The sequence below is a fragment of the Sphaerodactylus townsendi genome, linkage group LG17 (genome assembly GCF_021028975.2).
Source record: "Sphaerodactylus townsendi isolate TG3544 linkage group LG17, MPM_Stown_v2.3, whole genome shotgun sequence".
NCBI lineage: Eukaryota > Metazoa > Chordata > Lepidosauria > Squamata > Sphaerodactylidae > Sphaerodactylus > Sphaerodactylus townsendi.
In genome coordinates this window covers 10,389,798-10,410,905 of record NC_059441.1, presented here as the reverse complement: position 1 = coordinate 10,410,905, position 21,108 = coordinate 10,389,798, and the positions used below count along the sequence as shown (strand labels likewise).

General features: G+C 47.2%; 1 protein-coding gene and 1 long non-coding RNA gene across 2 annotated transcripts in view; one reads left to right on the top strand and one right to left on the bottom strand.

The window, feature by feature from the left end:
- Positions 1-21,108, bottom strand: part of LOC125446169 (thrombospondin type-1 domain-containing protein 4-like) — a 201,316-nt gene that overhangs the window by 99,919 nt on the left and 80,289 nt on the right. The gene's annotated exons all lie outside the window — the stretch shown is intronic.
- On the top strand, positions 1,510-18,373 carry LOC125446112. The gene is made up of 3 exons (XR_007246369.1): positions 1,510-1,648; positions 7,256-7,259; positions 18,331-18,373. It is a non-coding gene; the product is annotated as an uncharacterized LOC125446112 (long non-coding RNA).

Genomic DNA, 21,108 nt, shown 5'->3' with positions numbered 1-21,108 from the left:
AGGCTCTGCCGCCTGAAGCTGTGGAGGAAGGTTATCTGGGGAATTCAGATTAGCCTGTGCACACCCACACATGCCAGCTGGGTGACCTTGGGCTAGTCACAGCTTCTCGGAGCTCTCTCAGCCCCACCCACCTCACAGGGTGTTTGTTGTGAGGGGGGAAGGGCAAGGAGATTGTCAGCCCCTTTGAGTCTCCTACAGGAGAGAAAGGAGGGATATAAATCCAAACTCTTCTTCTTCTTTCTCTTCCTCAGCTAACAGCTATGGTCAGGATAAAGGGAAAGCTATCAGTCTCTCATAGATGGCAGCTGAGAGGAGCAAGAGCTGAATGGGCCATTTTATTCACATATCCAACAGTTCACTACAGAAACCTTTTGAGATGGGTTGGGATGCCTCCAACTTGTAAGCACATCCAGGCTGTTGAAACAGCTGTCACGCGATTGTCCTGGCGCTTGAGAGACATTCGGCGAACCTTCTAGCCAACATAGTTCATTCAGCATTGTCTACGTTCAACAAGGATATATTTAACTTGGCTTGACTGTCGGCAATAAATTCTAACTCACATCCACCCCGGATAATGCCTCTAGTTGCGCAAAACTTATGTGGGTGTCTGACAAGAGTCAATGAATTTCATGAGCTTGCTGATTTAGTCTGAAAGTTCGGGACGCCTTTGTGCGTTTTGACTGTTCGGAGCCTGGCGGCGGTACCTTTCCTCCACCAAAGAGCCATTGCGGCGTTTGTCCGAAACCCATAGCTAAAATTAAGGTCTGGAAATGTGACAATGATGTAGAAACGGGGAATGTCGCAGAAGCAGCGTGAAAATGTCCCCACACAACTCTGAGCGGCCCCTTCCGCACAAGCAGAATAACGCACTTTCAATCCGCTTTGCAGCTGGATTTTACTGTGCAGAATAGCAAAATCCACTTGCAAACAATTGTGAAAGTGGATTGAAAGTGCACCGAATAGAGCAAAGTAATAAGAGAAGATTGTAACATGTATACATTGTTCATGTAGCCTAAGTTTCAGAATATTAATAACAATAACAATAACGACAATAGATGATGTATAACATGAAAGAATGTTTAACAATAGGTCTGTGTTGGTTATGTAAACAATGTTTAGTAATAGGATTGTATTAGTTATGCAATTGCTTTAAGATAAAGAATTAAGAAATAGGAAATGTAGAATTTATTAATAGTAGAGAGATTATTGTATTTCTCAGTAAAATTATAAAAGTCAGAGCAGTAAAGATACAAAAGTGAAAGATTAGAAAAAAGAAAGAAAGAAAAGAGTGAGAAATAACTGGGATATAACCCAATGAATCAGACATGGAATGTCAGAAATATCAGATGGAGTCAATTAAGGGGGAGGAAGTGTATAACCTGGAATAATCAACAAATAAATTCTAATAGAGACTCAAACCAGTCTCTTTGAAAGAAAAAAGTGAAATAGAGTTGTTGATTGTTATTCTGTTATTTTGTTTGTTATTTAAATAGGTCAATAGATGACCAATAGAGATTAACTAATGTTATGTTTTGTAGACAAAAACTGAAAATGTTGGATATTTAAGTGTCGTAATGAGTTAACGTTATGTATAAAATGTTTTAAAATTTAATAAAATTTTCTATTAAAAAAAAGAAAAGAAAAGAAAGTGCATTATTGGTCTTCCATCCAAATACTGACCCTGCTTAGTTTCAGATATCTGAAGAGATCACACTAGCTCGGGCCAAACGGGTCAGGGGGAGGACAGAGAGGCAGGATATAAATTGTGTAAATTCACAATAAATTAATTAATTTTCAGTCTTTCGGCAGGGGAACTTAACCCTTTCCCCCTTTTTCCTGTGACTTCATTATTCCTGTAGGTTTCAATTAAACACACAGCCGCATTGCACTTGAGGTGAGTCCTTTGCTGACGTCCATATAGTTAGCCCGAGACAAACAGTCCCCCATACGAGATGAACTGCGCTCCACAGCGCTCCACGATTTCCCATAAAACATGGTCCTTGGTTTTATTAGGTGCGAATCTTAATTCCCCCCAAATGATACCAGAAGTTTGGAGAGATACGCTGACGTATGTGAAGGAACTGGCATCGCAGCGCAGAGCCGAGCGTGTTGGGTTATTAATATGGGTCTCTGAGATGCATTTAGGGCTTCTTTCGGGAGTGGGTCTGAGACGGCCCTTCTGCCACTAATGCAACTTTTAAAGGTTGTTAATACAGTTAATGAGTCATGTAATGTGGAACACAGCCGTTTGTTACTAGGACGATAATCCTAGAAATGGGCCTATTAAATGAGACTGAACGCCATCTTTCTTTCTCCTGTGGAAACAGAAAGAATTGCCTTCTTGGTAAGGATCTCACTTTAAAAATGGAGTCCGGGACACTCTATCCCCTGACCCATCCTTGCGGGACCCCACGAGGGAGACACGCCCGTGAAGCCAATTGCAAAAATAGAGTTGGAATCTCTAACACCGAGGAGTGACAGGAAGTCCAATGCTCTTGTAACCTCTAACTGTGGGTTCTGTGGGGCAGAACTTGGAAGAAGAAGAAGAAGAAGAAGAAGAAGAAGAAGAAGAAGAAGAAGAAGAAGAAGAAGAAGAAGAAGAAGAAGAAGAGGAGGAGGAGGAGGAGGAGGAGGAGGAGGAGGAGGAGGAGGAGGAGGAGGAGGAGTTTGGATTTATATCCCCCCTTTCTCTCCTGCAGGAGACTCAAAGGGGCTTACAATCTCCTTGCCCTTCCCCCCCCCACAACAAACACCCCATGAGGTGGGTGGGGCTGAGAGAGCTCCGAGAAGCTGTGACTAGCCCAAGGTCACCCAGCTGGCGTGTGTGGGAGTGCACAGGCTAATCTGAATTCCCCAGATAAGCCTCCACAGCTCAGGCGGCAGAGCTGGGAATCAAACCCAGTTCCTCCAGATTAGATACATGAGCTCTTAACCTCCTACGCCACTGCTGACCCTCAAATGGCACGATTTGAACCCGCGTCTCTCAGATCCTAGTCTGGAACTCTAACCACTACACCATACTGACCCTCAAATGAATGCCAGTTGCCAGGGATCAATAGCGGCTTCTATACTCCTGCTCAAGCCTTCCCAGTCACCCCGTCAGCCACTGTGGGAACAGATTAAATGAACAGTCGGCCTGATCCAGATAGGCTATCCGGAGGCTCTTGTGAGGCTGTGCAGACCGAGCGGCCCCGTAATCGAAATCAGCTGCCCCATCGCACAAAGAGGAGCCCGTGCCAAACGCCTTCAAGGTTTCTTCTCAAGATGAGCCCCCCCCCCCCCCCCGTAGCCAGCAACCGAGCCCCTGCTGCGAAGAAATGCTACACGTTTCATAACACTGGTGAGAGTTTAAATTGCCCACCTGGAGACAGAAACATCAGCTATACGAGAGGCCGCGGCTGATTTACGCGAGGCTCAATTTGAGCAGCAGATAAGTGGGAGGCTGCTCAATAAACCTTCCACGAGTTAGGGCACGGTTCCAGTTAAGCACTCTAAAAGTTTAGGAGCGCGGAGTTACCCTCTTCTAAGTCCAATGTGCCTGCACATGAATGCTTATATATCATAGGATCGTAGAGTTGGAAGAGACCCCAAGGGCCATCAAGCCCAACTTCCTGCCATGCAGGAATCCATAATCAAAACTCTCCTGACAGATGGCCATCCGGCCTCTCTCTAAAAACCTCCAAAGGAGGGAGACTCCACCACTCTCCAAGGTAGTGCGTCCCACTGTCGAAAAGTGGCGTAGGAGGTTAAGAGCTCGTGTATCTAATCTGGAGGAACCGGGTTTGATTCCCAGCTCTGCCGCCTGAGCTGTTGAGGCTTATCTGGGGAATTCAGATTAGCCTGTGCACTCCCACACACGCCAGCTGGGTGACCTTGGGCTAGTCACAGCTTCTTGGAGCTCTGTCAGCCCCACCTACCTCACAGGGTGTTTATTGTGAGGGGGGAAGGGCAAGGAGATTGTCAGCCCCTTTGAGTCTCCTACAGGAGAGAAAGAGAGGATATAAATCCAAACTCCTCCTCCTCCTCCTCCTCCTCCTCCTCCTCCTCCTCTTCTTCTTCTTCTTCTTCGCTTCCCATCTCTTGCATATTCGTGTTTACTGACAGGTACTCCTTGCAGAGTGAGGCGGAAGCAACCAATTAGAAGGGTAGAGTTGGTACCCTCGCTGACGGTATTTTTTTTTCCCCAGAGCCCCATGAAAACCTCAAGTCAGGTTACCTTGGACTGGGGCGTACCGCCCAGGGGGACTTATGGAGTCAAATGTCCACGGGCTGTGGCCATTTAGTCACATGGGGGCGGAAAATTGCCCCCCACACCCCTCCTCCTTCCCCCGAGTCCATACACTGACTTCAAGACCTGTTGCAAAAAAAGGTTGTTTGGTTGTGACGGGGGAGGGCGGCCATCCATATGGGGGCCCTTCAGATTTTCCGCTGAGCTACATTTTCCCTAGATATGCCTCTAACTTGGGCACAACAGCAGTGGCATAGGAGGTTAAGAGCTCGTGTATCTAATCTGGAAGAACCAGGTTTGATTCCCAGCTCTGCCGCCTGAGCTGTGGAGGTTTATCTGGGGAATTCAGATTAGCCTGTGCACTCCCACACATGCCAGCTGGGTGACCTTGGGCTAGTCACAGTTCTTCGGAGCTCTCTCAGCCCCACCCACCTCACAGGGTGTTTGTTGTGAGGGGGGAAGGGCAAGGAGATTGTCAGCCCCTTTGAGTCTCCTGCAGGAGAGAAAGGGGGGATATAAATCCAAACTACTACTCCTACTCCTACTCCTCCTACTCCTCCTCTTCCTCTTCCTCTTCCTCTTCCTCTTCCTCTTCCTCTTCCTCTTCTTCTTCTTCTTCTTCTTCCTGTTGGGAAGTTTTTCCTGATGTTTAGGTGGAATCTCTTTTCCTTCCCCTTGAACCCATGACTCCTGGTCCTGGTCTCTGGAGCAGCAGAAAACAAGCTTGCTCCCTCTTCGACATGACACCCCTTCAAATATCTAAACATGGCTATCATACCAAGAATACAACTTCATTGGTCTTAAAAGTGCCACTGGAATTTGTTTCTGGATTTAGAAGGGGGTAGCTCTGTTTTGGACTGCACTGTAAGCAGGGGAGCTAGGCTTGCCGGGTAACTTGGAGGACAGAGACAGCATGGCTCGCTGTGATGACGTCACTTTTGCATAATAACCTGGAAATGACATTACAGCATTGGGCTGCATTCTAGGAATCGACTGGAGGTTGGATCCAGCAGGTTCTCACAGGTTCCCGAGAGTAGGTTACTAATTATTTGTGTGTGCCGAGAGGGGGTTACTAATTGGTGATTTTGCCACATGATTTTTGCCTTAGTTACGCCCCTCCTCTCAGCAGTAGCGCGCAGAACTGGAAGCAGTCTAGCAGGAGGTGCACCGGCGTGCGTGGCAGCCTGCGCCTGCGCGCATTCGTTTCCCGCCCAAGGAGTGGCGCAACAGCTGCGTCCTTGCCACAGCCCCACCCAGGAATGCCCCGCCCCCGGAATGCCCAGCCACGCCCCCACTGTGCCCCACCCAGCTTCATTGGCGCTACACCACAGTTTGAATCCCACCACCATGGGAACCTGTTACTAAAATTTTTGGATCCCACCACTGGAATCGACCCATTCGCCATTCGATTGGGGGAATTCCTAGAGTGTCACTTCACACGGTCATCTGGAAGTGACATCACTGTGTGGAGCAACATTCCACCTCTTCATGCCCCATACCCGGAACCTCCTGGTGGGTGCTGAGCTATACTTGCCAACCCTACAATAATGGAGCCGCCACAACCCAGACTTCATTCCCTCGCAGAACCACAACCAAAATGGGAAGTATAAACATTGCCTGTTTGAGCACCGTGACCTGTCCCCAAATGAAATGCTCCCAGGATCGAGAACCAGCATAGTATAGTGGTTGAGAGCAGGTGCGCTCTAATCTGGAGAACCAGGTTTGATTCCCCGCTCTGCCACTTGAGCTGAGGAGGATTATCTGGGGAACTAGATTAGCTTGTGCACTCCAACACATGCCAGCTGGGTGACCTTGGGCTAGTCACAGCTCTTCGGAGCTCCCTCAGCCCTACCCACTTCAGGGTGTTTATTAGGGGGTGGGGAGGGCAAGGAGATTGTCAGCCCCTTTGAGTCTCTTTACAGGAGAGAAAGGGGGGATATAAATCCAACTCTTCTTCTTCTTCCTGGTTGGATTGATTCATTTTTTGTTTCAAACGTTCCTTTTCTCTGTCCTCTTTTTTTACAGATGATTTTATTGATACGTCTTAAAAAACAAAGATTACAGTCACAGTTAATCAATAGCTTGCAATTACAATGACTGTCTTTTCTCCTTAACCACAAGTGGATACAGCCATCTCTTCTCTCTTCAAACACAGAGCCCCCCACCCAACCCATAAAAAAAAACTCACACCAACATTTTGCTCGTCTAGACTCTAGTACAAACAGACGGACCTGTTTCACACACATGCTGTGAACGGAACGCAGGTTTTTATTTTATTTTACGGCAGAGCCGCACGTGTTCCCCATTTCTCATCTGGCACCCGAAGCCGAATACTGTATGCGCCGCTGAGAAGCCAAACTCCACATAAGGTATCTATTCCACAAGCGGACAGTCTAAGCAAATGCGTTTCAAAGCAACATGACCAAAATTAAACGTTCCACTAGAGCTCTTTTCCTGCCCTCCGCCCCCCCCCCAATTGGCTCGGTTTTCGACGCAGTGGGCCTGCATGGACAGCCATGAGAGGAATCTTTCTCTCCCCTCCCTCCCCCCCCCAAAAAAACCAGCGTTAAGGATGCAAACGGCACCTTTGTCCGAGTCAAGACCGTTCCCTGAAGTCCAGCTGGAATGGAGACACCACCTCTATATTTCAGAAACTGTCAAAGTTCCAACTTGGCTACCTTCACCGTGAAGAGATTTGCTGAAGGTCTCTGGCAGATGAAGCCAACCACGGGGTTGATACGAACAGGACATATGGCAGACGGCAGGAGAGCCATCTTTCAAACACCTCGGCTGCAGAAGATGAGGAACGTGGCAGAGAAAATGCTAGTGCCGTGGTGGCGAACCTTTGGCACTCCAGATGTTATGGACTACAATTCCCATCAGCCCCTTCCAGCATGGCCAATAAGCCATGCTGGCAGGGGCTGATGGGAATTGTAATGGTCAAAGACCATCCTGGAGTGCAAAAAATTCGCCACCACTCCTTCTATAGTCAGAACGAGCCGTCCTACAAAGGGGACCGTTTGCAAGAAAGGTTTTGTCCGGAGACACACCCATAGTTAGCTTGGAAGGACCAGGAAGCTCACCAAAGAAATATGGTACAGCCTTCCCATCCACTTCTAAGCCACTTCGAAGCGGTAGAGTGAGTCGGGAAGAACGTCTCTTCACTTGGATAGCGGGAAACGTTGAAGCTACTCACTCCATGTAGTGATCGAGCACAGGAAATGCTATCTGCAGCTTCAGGGGCACCTCACGGCACGTTATTTGTTTATCGGTTTGCTATTTAATTCGTTCATGCCCTGCGACTATCCCCCAAAGCATCATACGTCATTCGCTTCTCCTCCGAGTTCAGCCTCACGACAACCGTGCGAGGTAGGTCAGGCTGAGAGAGTGTGGGATTCAAACTTTCCAGATATTAGGCCCCTTCCACGCATGCAGAATTGTGCACTTTCAATCCACTTTCACAATTGTTTGCAAGTGGATTTTGCTATTCCGCACAGTAAAGTCCATCTGCAAAGTGGATTGAAAGTGGATTGAAAGTGCATTATTCTGCATGTGCGGAGGGGGTCTTAGTCTGACCCTCTTAACCGCATCACTACCCTGGCTCTGCCATGCTACGTCACACCTGCAGCGAAGAACAGGGGTCTCTCTTGGAAGACTTTGTGGTCTTTCTGTCCAGCAGAATCAGGTGGGACTCTAGTTACAAACCGACCCTCCTCTGTCAGCTTCAAACTGCTTTTCTTCAATGCCACTCAGCCAGACTCATTCCCAGCTCCACTATCGGCTGTTTTCAAACTGTCCCCTTCACTAACATACAGCCAGCTCCCATTGGCCCCTCTGAGGGAGAGGCGGAACCCAACCTGCCCGTCACAACAAAACTCGCTGGAAACGATAACGATGCCAAGAAAAGTTGAAGGAGGAGGAAACGAGGAAGGACCAACCATGAGATGAATTGACTTAATAAAGGAAGACATGGCTTGAGAGATGGATAATGATAGGATGTTCTGGAAGTCATTACTTCACAAGGTCACTGTTAAGGAGCATAGGAGCAAAAAATCCAAACTTCACATACACACTACAAGGGTCAGTGCTATCAGTCACAGACCAGGAAAGGGATTTGGGCGTCTTAGTTAGTTCCATGGGAATGTCAACTCAATGCATGGCAGCTGTGAAAAAGGCAAACTCTATGCTGGGGATCATTAGGAAAGGAATTGAGAATAAAACTGCAAAGATTGTCATGCCCTTATATAAAGCCGTGGTGCGACCGCACTTGGAGTACTGTGTTCAGTTCTGGTCGCCACATCTCAAAAAGGATATCGAAGAGATAGAAAAAATGCAGAGAAGGGCAACTTGAGGATGATTGGAAAGGGATTGGAGCACCTTTCCTTATGAGGAGGAGGGCTGCAGCGTTTGGGACTCTTTTCATTTGGAGAGAGGAGAGGCGTCTGAGGGGAATAGGATTGAAGTCTATAAAATTATGCATGGGGTAGAAAATGTGGACAGAGAGAAATTTTTCTCTCTTTCTCACAATACTAGAACCAGGGGGCATCCATTGAAAATGCTGGGGGGAAGAATTAGGACTAATAAAAGGAAACATTTTTTCACGCAACGTGTGATTGGTGTTTGGAATATGCTGCCACAGGAGGGGGTGATGGCCACTAACCTGGATAGCTTTAAAAGGGGCTTGGACAGATTTATGGAGGAGAAGTCGATTTATGGCTACCAATCTTGATCCTCTTGGATCTGAGATTGCAAATGCCTTAGCAGACCAGGTGCTCAGGAGCAGCAGCAGCAGAAGGCCATTGCTTTCACATCCTGCATGTGAGCTCCCAAAGGCACCTGGTGGGCCACTGCGAGTAGCAGAGTGCTGGACTAGATGGACTCTAGTCTGATCCAGCTGGCTTGTTTTTATGTTCTTATGTTCTAAGTTGGAAGTGACTTGAAGGCACATAATACATGCCAATTGCTCAAAATGTTCTTGCTCCCTCAAGTTGACTCCATGTTCTTACATGGCAGCAGGGTTGGACTTGATGGCCCTTGTGGTCTCTTCCAACTCTAGGATTATCTGGGTCTTTAACCCTTCCTGGGTTTTGTCCACCCATCTCCCAACAAACACTGAAGAGTTTGACACAACCAAACACACTTGACAAGAGTGCACACGGCTCTGGAATGACATAATCGCCCTTCCCAAAACCACCTTCCTCGTGGTCTTCTTCAGTCACCCCTAACGTATAAACCTTCTGGCAGAATCCCCAAACCGTTGCTCTAGGACTTCTGGCTGTCTGGGCGCTTTCGTTCCGAGCAAAAGCATTTGCGATTTGACTCACTGCCTCGATTCCCAGCTTGCCTCTGGCCTCGTCACAAGAAAAACTTTGGGAGAAGCTGAGAATTTGGCAAGAGACGTCTTAAACAAAAGGCAGAACAATAGAGGAGATTTGTTACGCTGTTCATGCCCTGTTTATGCTGTCCGGTTCCAACACAGGTTTGGTCCAGAAGATCTGTGTACGTTCTCTCAAAACACAGAAGTCGTTATCTAAACATCTTCTGGCAGAGCAAAATTAACCGTGTCACCCCCGGGTGACAGAAACAGCTTTAGACAAAGCATTCAAGGAGACCGGTTTAACCTTGAGTTAGTTAGCAAAGTGACCGCTCAAACCATGAGTCATATTGGCTCATTCCGCACATGCAGAATAATGCACTTTCAAACTGCTTTCAGTGCTCTTTGAAGCTGTGTGGAATAGCAAAATCCACTTGCAAACAGTTGTGAAAGTGGTTTGAAAACGCATTATTTTGTGTGTGCGGAAGGGGCCATAGATACTTTGAAATAGGTGTTTGGTGAGAAGGAGAGACCCTTTCGCTCTGCAAAATGTTTTTTTATCGCCCTGCAATAGTAATTAAATTCAGATCTACAAAGGTGTGGTTACATGGAAGGCTTCGTAACAAAACACAAATGTCTTCACTGGTTCTAGGATAACTGGGTTACTTACTCCCAGTGTCCAAGAACCCAGCATGGTGTAGTGGTTAAGAGCAGGTGGATTCTACCCTGGAGAACGGGTTTGATTCCCCACTCCTCCACCTGAGTGGCAGAGGCTTATCTGGTGAACCAGGTTTGTTTCACCACTCCTGCATTCCTGCTGGGTGACTTTGTGCTAGTCACAGTTCTTGCTGGACTCTCTCAGCTCCACCTACCTCACAAGGTGTTTGTTGTGGGGAGAGGAAGGGAAAGGAGTTTGTAAGCCAGCTTGGGTCTCCTTACAGGAGAGGAAGGTGGGGGTATAAATCCAAACTCCTCCTCCTCCTCCTCCTCCTCCTCCTCCTCCTCCTCCTCCTCCTCCTCTTCTTCTTCTTCTTCTCTTGCCTTTCACCTCATGCAAAAGGCATGTGCATCTAGCCAAGTCTTACAAATGAGAAGGGAGAGAGGTCCCCAAACTTCAGTTTCCTGCTAGGAAGATCTGAAGGCTCAGAAATCCAAGAGACTGGTGAATTGAACACATGACAAGTATATTCAATCAAAGGAATAAACAATCCAAGAGCAGCTGCGGACCTTTCCCAACTGACAGTGAACTGGCCAAGCAACTTCAGCGATGTCTGCAACCCTTTCCAGAGAAGCAATCATTCCTTTGACTGAGCTGTCCAATCCCAGTCCCCACTGAGACTAAGAAGGATCATGCTGAACCTTCCCCCGATTCCCGACGTTCAAACTTCTCGCTGGAGCCTCCCTTGGAAACATCTTGGCTGCTGGGGAGCCGCAAAATCTGCTGAGTTTGAGCCACATAGAACAACCAGAAGGCAGCCGAGGTGGGTAGCTGGGAAGTTGTAGAGCAGCTAGTTGGACAAATGACACAGCCGGACAAAAGAGTGACAGATCGGAATTCAGGACCACGGACAGCTCCAGGCCAGCTTTGTGGCCCGAATACTCCGCATAAGGCCTGACAGAGCGGGGGACAAACGTATCAGGTTTTTCTATGGTGGCCCCCCACCTCCTCCACACAACTGGAGCTGAGGTTGTATCACGGAAGTGTGCACTGGGCTCCAATAAATCATTTTCTCCCCGAGCGATGTGAAAACCCTACTCCTGCAAGCCGGCGCGAAATCGGCAGCAGGCAGCACCAATTGGCCAGCATGCGGGACATCAATAAGATACTCATCCTTCCCCTCTTGCCTTTCACCTCATGCAACAGCTGCAGAAGGCCATTGCATTCACCTCCTGCATGTGAGCTCCCAAAGGCACCTGGTGGGCCACTGCGAGTAGCAGAGAGCTGGACTAGATGGACTCTGGTCTGATCCAGCAGGCTTGTTCTTATGTTCTTATGCTCCCCAGTTGCCAGAACAGATTTGTAAATTATTTTTATTTCTGTCTGTAAAGGAAAGCTAAAGGATGAACATTTCAGGAGGTAACATATATGGGTACCACATTTTTAGATATTTGAAGGGATGTCAGATTTGGTGAGGGAGCAAGATTGTTTTCTGCGGCTCCAGAGACTAGGACCAGGAGTGACGGGTTCAAGGTGAAGGAAAAGAGATTCCACCTAAACATCAGGAAAAACTTCCTGACCATCAGGGCTGTTCAACAGTGGAATTCACTGCCTCGGAGTGTGGTGGAGTCTCCTTCTTTGGAGGTTTTTAAACAGAGGCTGGATGGCCATCTGTCAGGAGTGCTTTGATAGTGTGTTCCTGCATTGCAGGGGGTTGGACTTGATGGCCCCTTGGGTCTCTTCCAACTCTAGGATTTTAAAGATTAAGGTGAGCTGTCTACTTGAAGCATGTTAGCAGGGTCAAAGCACTGTTCTTCTTGCTATAGAACATATGCATGCCATGTCCAGTGCAAAGAGAGTCCCTCTAATTTTTCTTTAAATACATCTGTCCTCCCCTTAGAGAAAGTTATCCTCTTGTTTATAAAACGTCTCATTAACACAACCACCTCAGAAAGCCGGCAGAAGGTACAACACCCACCTTTCCCTGTCCCTTTTTCATTATAAGCTGCAAAAGGGGGGGGGGAAGACATTTACAGCCCCTTCGGGAGAAAAAGGCCAATGGCTTTCCCAGAGACTGGGAGGCGGAGCAGTGCATGGACAAACTCCAAGACACCAGTCGATGTCAGCGGTGGAGAGACTTGGGGAATTGTGACAGTGAAAATCCAGATTGCTGTGGCCTCCCGGCAAGTTGTACATTCCTTCCTCTTCTAAGCCCCCCTTCACTGTTCTCGACGTGCACCATGAAGTTCATCGTAACGCAAAACGCTAGTCAAGAACAGGCTTCCATTCAGACAAGGACAACAGTAATGCAAATAACCTTGGGAGCCGCCATTTACAGGAAGAAGAAGAAGAGTTTGGATTTATATCCCCCCTTTCTCTCCTGCAGGAGACTCCAAAGTGGGCATGGATTGAATCTCCTTTTGTTCTCTGCTCCCGTCCCCCCCCCCTCACAGCAAACACCCTGTAGAGGTGATTAGAGTGGGGCTGAGAGGAGCTCCGAGAAGCTGTGACTAGCCCAAGGTCACCCAGCTGGCGTGTGTGGGAGTGCACAGGCTAATCTGGAATTCCCCAGATAAAGCCTCCACAGCTCCAGAAGCGGCAGAGCCTGGAAATGAAGTCAAACCCGGTTCCCTCCAGATTAGAATACAGCGCAGCTCTTGGCTAACCTCCTCACGCCACTGCAGGAAAAAAGACCCGAAGCTAACGGGAGCAAACCCGCTCGCCCCGTGTAATTACAGGAAATTTCTAAGAGCCTTTTCAAATGCAACGTAAACAAGAGAAAGGGTGGTTGGGTGCTCAGGAGAATTTAATTCCCAAAGATTCAGATTCATGATTAATTTCTTCTTGCTGTGTTTATTGACTATATGTGCTATTTACATATACTGGCCAATTATTGCTCTTATAAACTACGTATGCATATTTGATTGTAGTTGCACTGCACAGCGGGCTCTGGAGTCTTCAGAAACAATGAGCATCTAATAATGAATTCTGATGCAAAACTGAATATTGTTCTTAGGTGGAATGATTTGGCACAAAGAGGTTCTAAAGAGACCCGCCCGTGCTATTTACGTGTACTGGGAATTGTTGCCCATATAAATTGGATGTGCATATTTGATCGTTGCCACACTGCATTATGGTACTTGGAGTCTTCAGTAATTACTTCATTGTGATATAAAATGGAATACTGAGAATAGGAGGGATGATTTGGCTCGAAGAAGTTCCAAAGAGACTTTGACTAGACTAGATTGTCGATATTATGAGCATGCCAGGTAGATGTTGCTGTAACCAGAACACCGATAGCATACTCTGGAAATTTCTGTGCTAATTATGTACTGCAGGTTCAAGAACAATGTGCCAACTCCAGTAAGACTGTCATAGGCTCATTCCGCACATGCAGAATAATGCACTTTCAAGCTGCTTTCAGGGCTCTTTGAAGCTGTGCGGAATGGCAAAAACAGTTGTGAAAGCAGCTTGAAAGTGCATTATTTTGCGTGTGGGAATGAGCCATAGATTTGGAAATCATATTAAAATCTTTATTGGAAACCCACTCCATCCTTGATGGTTTGGTGCAGGGGTCTTCAAACTATGGCCCCCCAGATATTCAGGAACTACAATTCCCATCAGCCCTGACGTTTAGCCATGCTGGCAGGGGCTGATGGGAATTGTAGTCCATGAACATCTGGAGGGCCATAGTTTGAAGACCCCTGGTTTGGTGGGTGACCATCAAGGCCTCCATCCTTGATGGTTGGGTGGGTGACCATCAGAAAGAGAACCCGGTTAGTAAACCTCTTTCCTCCAATTCATTCATTTGAAATCTACATGGATGATATCTCAAGGATGAGTTAAACACCTGGTTATCTCCTTGGCCTTTTAATGGGTTTCATAGCAAATAATCTTGTAAACCCTTTGTCTGTTTCAAATGCCTTAACAGTCCAGGTGCTCGGGAGCAACAGCCGCAGAAGGCCATTGCTTTCACATCCTGCATGTGAGCTCCCAAAGGCACCTGGTGGGCCACTGCAAGTAGCAGAGAGCTGGACTAGATGGACTCTGGTCTGATCCAGCTGGCTTGTTCTTATGTTTTTAATTGCTGAAGTTGGTGTTTTGGATGAATACCAACGTTCCGGTAGATGTTTTTAAACACAACTTCTATCAACTTTTCCAAGCGCTGCAGGATATTAAGACACCAAACGAATAATGTGTACAGTCAAGATTCATCCTGACGTCTATTGCATTTGAAAAGATCGGAAGCAGCGTTCAAAACAGCGGCGGCACGGAAATTTAGTAACCATGTATCCCAGACGTTGCCATAACATCAGCCGCTTGACAGACAGCTGCTGTGACAGGGAATCGGCAATTATTACGTTTATTCTGCTGCGAAGCTGAGAGATCATAGCAACAGGAGAACACAAGAAGAATCAACAAAGCCATTGGAGTATACCAAGAAGACAAGCACTAAATTATACCTATATGCAGAGAATAGCCATCCTGTGTTTGCAATACTTTGGCACGTTCCACACAAGCCCCTAAACAAACATTTTCATAACATTTTCCACACAAAAAACGCCCCATTTATCCGCACTCACCCCCTCAAAACCGCCTCCTGGCTGACATTTTGTGGTTGTTCTGTTCTGTTTTTTCACTGCTTCTGAGATTTGTAGTTACAAAGCTTCAAAGCCTCGTGCTGTGATTGTCTAGGGGTCATGCCTACATAGTTATATAGATGCAACCTCTGAAAATAAATACGTTGACAGAAATACAGTGCAAGATGGCCGGTGCGAGCTCAGAAAACGGTGATGAAAAGGAGGTCCGGGGATTGCGGAGAGGCGTGGGAAATGTTTTAAAGAGATCGCACAGCAAGTGAAAGCAAATGTTTCCAAAAAGAACTGCTAGGGAACCGCATGCAAATAAAACGATGCCGGGCAGAAAATACGACGTTTTGGATTAAAAACCACGTGGAACCTCCACGATGAAAACATTTTATTTCCTGCCTCAAAATGTGGTGGGTTTTTTGGATTGTGCGGAAAGGGCAGCTGAGTGGTACAGAACTTTTCTTGACTGATGTCCTACTTCTTAGAGAGTCTCCCCACCTGCCTTTTTTCCCCTTTGATTTTAACAGGGTAGGTGTATAGTAGAAGAAGAAGAAGAAGAAGAAGAAGAAGAAGAAGAAGAAGAAGAAGAAGAAGAAGAAGAAGAGAGAAGGAAACAGAGAAGAAGTAGAAGAGAAGAAGAAGGAAGAAGTTGTAAGAAGAAGTTAGAAGAGAAGTAAAGAACAGGCTAAAGAGAAGGAAGAAGAGAAGAGAAGAGAGAAGAAGAAGAGAGAAGAGGAGGGAGGGAGGAGGAGGGAGGAGGGAGGGAGGGAGGGAGGAGGAGGGAGGGAGGAGGGAAGAGAGGGAGGGAGGGAGGAGGAGGAGGAGGGAGGAGGAGGAGGGAGGAGGGAGGAGGGGAGGAGGAGGAGGAGGAGGAGGAGGAGGAGGAGGAGGAGGAGGAGGAGGAGGAGGAGGAGGAGGAGGAGGAGTTTGGATTTATATTCCCCCCTTTCTCTCCTATAGGAGACTCAAAGGGGCTTACAATCTCCTTGCCCTTCCCCCCCTCACAACAAACACCCTGTGAGGTAGGTGGGGCTGAGAGAGCTCAGAGAAGCTGTGACTAGTCCAAGGTCACCCAGCTGGCGTGTGTGGGAGTGTACAGGCTAATCTGAATTCCCCAGATAAGCCTCCACAGCTCAGGCGGAAGGAAAGGTGAGTGGAGGGGCCAAACCCGGCTCGGAAGGTTCTGTGGAAAACGGGTCCAAATGGCTCTTTGGGTGGTAAAGGTTGCCGACCCCTGCCCTAGACAGCAGGTTCTCTGGAAATATACAAACCTGTACATGGAATTATTAAGAACACAAGAAAGAGCCTGCTGGATCAGACCAGAGTCCATCTAGTCCAGCACTCTGCTACTACTCGCAGTGGCCCACCAGGTGCCTTTGGGAGCTCACCTGCAGGATGTGAAAGCAAGGGCCTTCTGCTGCTGCTGGTGCTCCCGAGCACCTATTAAGTGCTTTTACCTGTTGGTCAGAAACGCGAATTGAGATTGTATTCATTACTTAATAATTGTGCTGTACTCTAATATTGAGTGTTTGTATGCCGGGGTGTAATTATTATTGTTGGGGTTTTTTCCTTCGAAGCAGATGGGAGAGGGAGAATTCGGGGGAAACCGGTAACACTGCATGCATGAGAAAGTCTATCTTCTCCAGATAGTCTATCGGTGAAGTTGGTTAGGCTAAAATAATGTGACTGGCATAAGGCAGTGGTGGCGAACCTATGGCACGGGTGCCAGAGGGGGCACTCAGAGCCCTCTCTGTGGGCACACGCAAACAGAGTTCGTCGTGGGGATGGGGGAATTGCCCACACACACACACATTTCAACTTGCCTGGGCCGCTGGGCTCGATTATTAGCATTAAACCTTAGTTTTGGGGAAGCAGTGTAGGTACCCCTGTTAAGTCCCACTGATTCTCATGCAAAGAACTAAAGTGCGATCCTTTACCTGGAAGTAAGCTCAGTTGCTGGCAATGGGGCTTGCTTCTGAGTAAACCCTCCTAGGGTCGTGATTCACCCGTTGGAAGAGTTGCACGGTTGCTTCAAAGCCAAGGTAACGACTACCACCAAGCTTACTCCCGAGTAACGCACGCCTCGGAGCCAACCATTTTTTCTATACTAAAACCTCAGTATTCAGGTTAAATTGCCATGTGGGCACTTGGGCTTTGGGTTGCAATTTGGGCTGCGCTCGGTCTCGAAAAGGTTCGCCATCACTGGTCACCCAGCTTCCAAGGCAAGACTAGAGATTCAAACCAGAGTCTGCCAGACACCAATTTGAAACTCTTAACCACAACACCACACGGCCTAACTAAGGTCCCTTGAGGGTCAGAAAATCACATTGTACCACCTAGCTCCACCCCTCGTGCTAAATGACTCAGAAATCCACAAACAACCTGCAGGAAAAACCGGAGAAAAGGAAACACGAGTGGCTGGAAAAAATACACCAATTTGCAATTATTCATTATGCCGGGGGGGACGGACGGTGTGCTTCGTTTGGCGGGGGAAAAAAACCTTAAACCCTTTTCGTTTCCAGGCTAGCCTCACTGCTTTCCCAATTAACTCCAGCATGCAGGTCGGGTTACAAAGCAGAATGAAAACAGAGCAGGGGAACAGATGAGTAACTCAGAAGGAATTAACTTGTATCCTGTGATTCCACGGTGCCCAGACGTTACCTTTGGACGCTCCACCACCTCCCGCCAAAAAGGAGATGTAAAATAGGTGTGTAGAATTTCTAACAGGAAAGTTTCAGGGAAATAAGCCAGAGCCAGATGAGAAGCTGGAAAACTGCATGTGTGAATTCCTCCTTCTGGTTTTTAAAGGTACGCTGCCCTGGCAGATGGAAGCTTTCGGATCAGAGATGCTGGAACCGGTCCAATTCAGTCCTGGTCCCATTCAGGACGAGAGACGTATTTGGATTTCTCATTCCTGATGCTTTGAATCAAAAATCCTGCCCCAATTTGCTTCTTTCGCTCTGCAAATCGACTCTGGGGCTCCTTCCGCACATGCAAAATAATGCACTTTCAAACTGCTTTCTATGGCTACCAATCTTGATCCTCCTTGATCTCAGATTGCTAATGCCTTAGCAGACCAGGTGCTCAGGAGCAGCAGCAGCAGAAGGCCATTGCTTTCACATCCTGCATGTGAGCTCCCAAAGGCACCTGGTGGGCCACTGCGAGTAGCAGAATGCTGGACTAGATGGACTCTGGTCTGATCCAGCAGGCTAGTTCTTATGTTCTTATGTTCTTAAACTGCTTTCAATGCTCTTTGAAGCTGTGCAGAATAGCAAAATCCACTTTCAAACAGTTGTGAAAGTGGTTTGAAAATGCATTATTCTGCGTGTGCAGAAGGGGCCTGGGATTCTCTATTTTTTATGTCGCCGCTATTTAGTTTTTAAACTGGCCACGAAGAACGAGTTTAGGACCTCCTAGCAGTTTTCGGAGATGGCGAACCTTTTCGAGACCGAGTGCCGCCCAAATTGCAACCCAAAACCCACTGATTTATCGCAAAGTGCCAACACAGCAATTTAACCTGAATACTGAGGTTTTAGTTTAGAAAAAACAGTTGGCTCCGAGGAATGCGTTACTCGGGAGTAAGCTTGGTGGTAGTCGGTGGCTTTGCTTTGAAGCAACCATGCAACTCTTCCAACTGGTGAATCACAACTCAGAAGCAAGCCCCATTGCCAGCAACTGAGCTTACTCCCAGGTAAAGGATCACGCCTTACCGGTAGTTCTTCGCATGAAAATCAGTGGGGTTTAACAGCGCTTAACAGGGTTACCTACACTGCTTCCCCAAAACTAGGTCTTAAGTTTAATGCTAATAATCGAGCCCAGCGGCCCAGGCCAGCCTAGATGTGTGTGGGGGGGACTCTGTTTGCGCATGCCCACAGAAAGGGCTCTGAGCGCCACCTCTGGCGCCCGTGCCATAGGTTCGCCACAACTCCAAGGGTTTGACTCCCAAGAATTAAAAAAGAGGGTAATTTTCAAATAATTGTACTTATAACATTCAGCAATTCACAAAATGTCTTCTTCATTACAAGACCTTTGTAAAAACAGTCAGTTTAGGAGGAAGGGAACGGAATTATTCCCTTATACACGGTACCATAAACTATTCATAAAACCTTCCGTTGAATGGTTAGCTTTTTTTGTTTTGTTTTATAGACTGAAGTATAAAACTTTATACGGAAGTTTATACTGAAGTTTACTGAAGTTTCCATCTAAGTCACACAGCACGTTATTGATACCCAACGGTGAGAATCCCACTGCCGAAGTCAGCATAAACAATGAAAAGACTCGTTTCAACGTTCATTCCTACTTGGAAACATCTGCTTGGAATCCAAGTAAGGTGAGAATTTTCCACCAGAAGGACAGTAAAACCCCTTTTCAACATAACCTCATATATTCCCTGTTAAAGCGGTAAGAAACACTGATTACCAACTGGAATCCATTAAAATCCGTGGCACGGGAAAGATGTACAAAGAAATCCCACAGAACCCTGGGAAATGCTACAAGACACCCAAAAACCGCACGGTCTCCGTGAAATTCCAAACATGCTAGCGGAGTCGTGTGTATTCATTTCAGTCTCCATAGCGATACTCTCTTCACCTCCCTCCCAGCTCCTTGGATGATTGTGGCACAATATTATGTCCACTTAAACACACTATAAAACAAGAATCATGTTTACAGGGGCGTAATGCCCATTGGGCAAGGTGGGTAACTGCCCAGGGCATCACCTTGTGGGGGTCATCAAAATTCAGGGTTCGTTTTTGGGGTATTTTAGTGGTTTTCCATTTTTGGCCTGCAGAGGGCGCAGTTTTTAGGCTAGTGGCACCAAATTTTCAGCGTATCATCAGGAGACTGTCCTTATGCTACTCCCCAGGTTTGGTGAGGTTTGGTTCAAGGAGTCCAAAGTTATGGACTCCCAAAGGGGGTGCCCCATCCCCCATTGTTTCCAATGGGAGCTAATAGGAGATGGGGGCTACAGTTTTGAGGGTCCATAACTTTGGCCCCCTTGAACCAAACTGCACCAAACCTGGGGGGTATCATTAGGGCAGTCTCCTGATGAGACCATGAAAGCTTTGAGACTGTGCCTTCAGAAATGTGCCTCCCCAGCATGCAACCCCCATTGACAGCAATGCAGAAAACTCAATGCAGAACAAAGATTCTTGGGCAAATTTCTAGGATGTTCCTGCAGGGGGTGCATTTTTGGATGTATTGGCACCAAAATTTCAGGGTATCATCTGGAAACTGTCCTTATGGTGCCCCCCATGTTTGGTGCAGTTTGGTTTGGGGGGTCCAAAGTTATGGACCCTCAAAGGGTAGCCCCCATTTCCTTAGCAAAGAATGGGGGATAGGGCACCCCCTTTGAGGGTCCATAACTTTGGACCCCCTAAACCAAACTGCACCAAACTTGGGGGGTGTCCATAAGGACAGTTTCCAGATGATATGCTGAAATTGTGGTGCTGATATGTCTAAAAATGCACCCCCTGCAAGCACCAATGTCCTGGTGCAAAAGAAATTTGGTCGTGGTGGAGTGGCCGCCCATGGGGGGGGGGGGCATCCAACTCAGGTTTTGCCCACGGCTACAGTTTGCCCAGGGCTGCCTCGTTACGCCCCTGCATGTTTATATTCCTATTAAAAACACTGCACAAAAAGAATCGAAGTACAAGCCGACGTCTGCATTAAAAAAACACTGCCAAAAAACACACGTTTATACACATGGATGTCAGATAGGGCAATTTATGGACTTCGTTTTAAAAATCAGTTTACTCAAATTGGATTGAAAGGATCCACCCTAAATGAGGAGAATTTCAGACGGGGGGGAAATTCCCTGGTCCCAAACACACTTAGGTGTGTTTAGTCCCTTCCTGGCGTTCCTTCCTGGCGTATTTCTCCTCTTCTTTTTTCCCCTCACATAAGGAAATCAGTCTTCAAAATTAACATCCAAAATGTTCCCCTTGGGAACACCCACCTGCTCAAGTATTTATTCATAACTCATGTGTAGACTAAACTCCACTGAACCGAAAAAATAATAATTTGGGGCGGGGGGTGGGAACGCACATACCACCCTCTCTAGACTGGAACGTGCAGACCTGTGTTGTCAAGGGGATACAGTCTGTATGACCTAATAATCTTTCAATATTTTTTTTTACCCATCCATTATTCTAAGCGTTTGCCAACCTGCTGCTATCCTTACTAATGCGGGCAGAGGTGAGATCCAGCAGGTTCTCACAAGTTCCCGAGAGTAGGTTACTAATTATTTGTGTGTGCCGAAAGGGGGTTACTAATTGGTGATTTTGCCACGTGGTTTTTGCCTTAGTTACGCCCCTCCTCT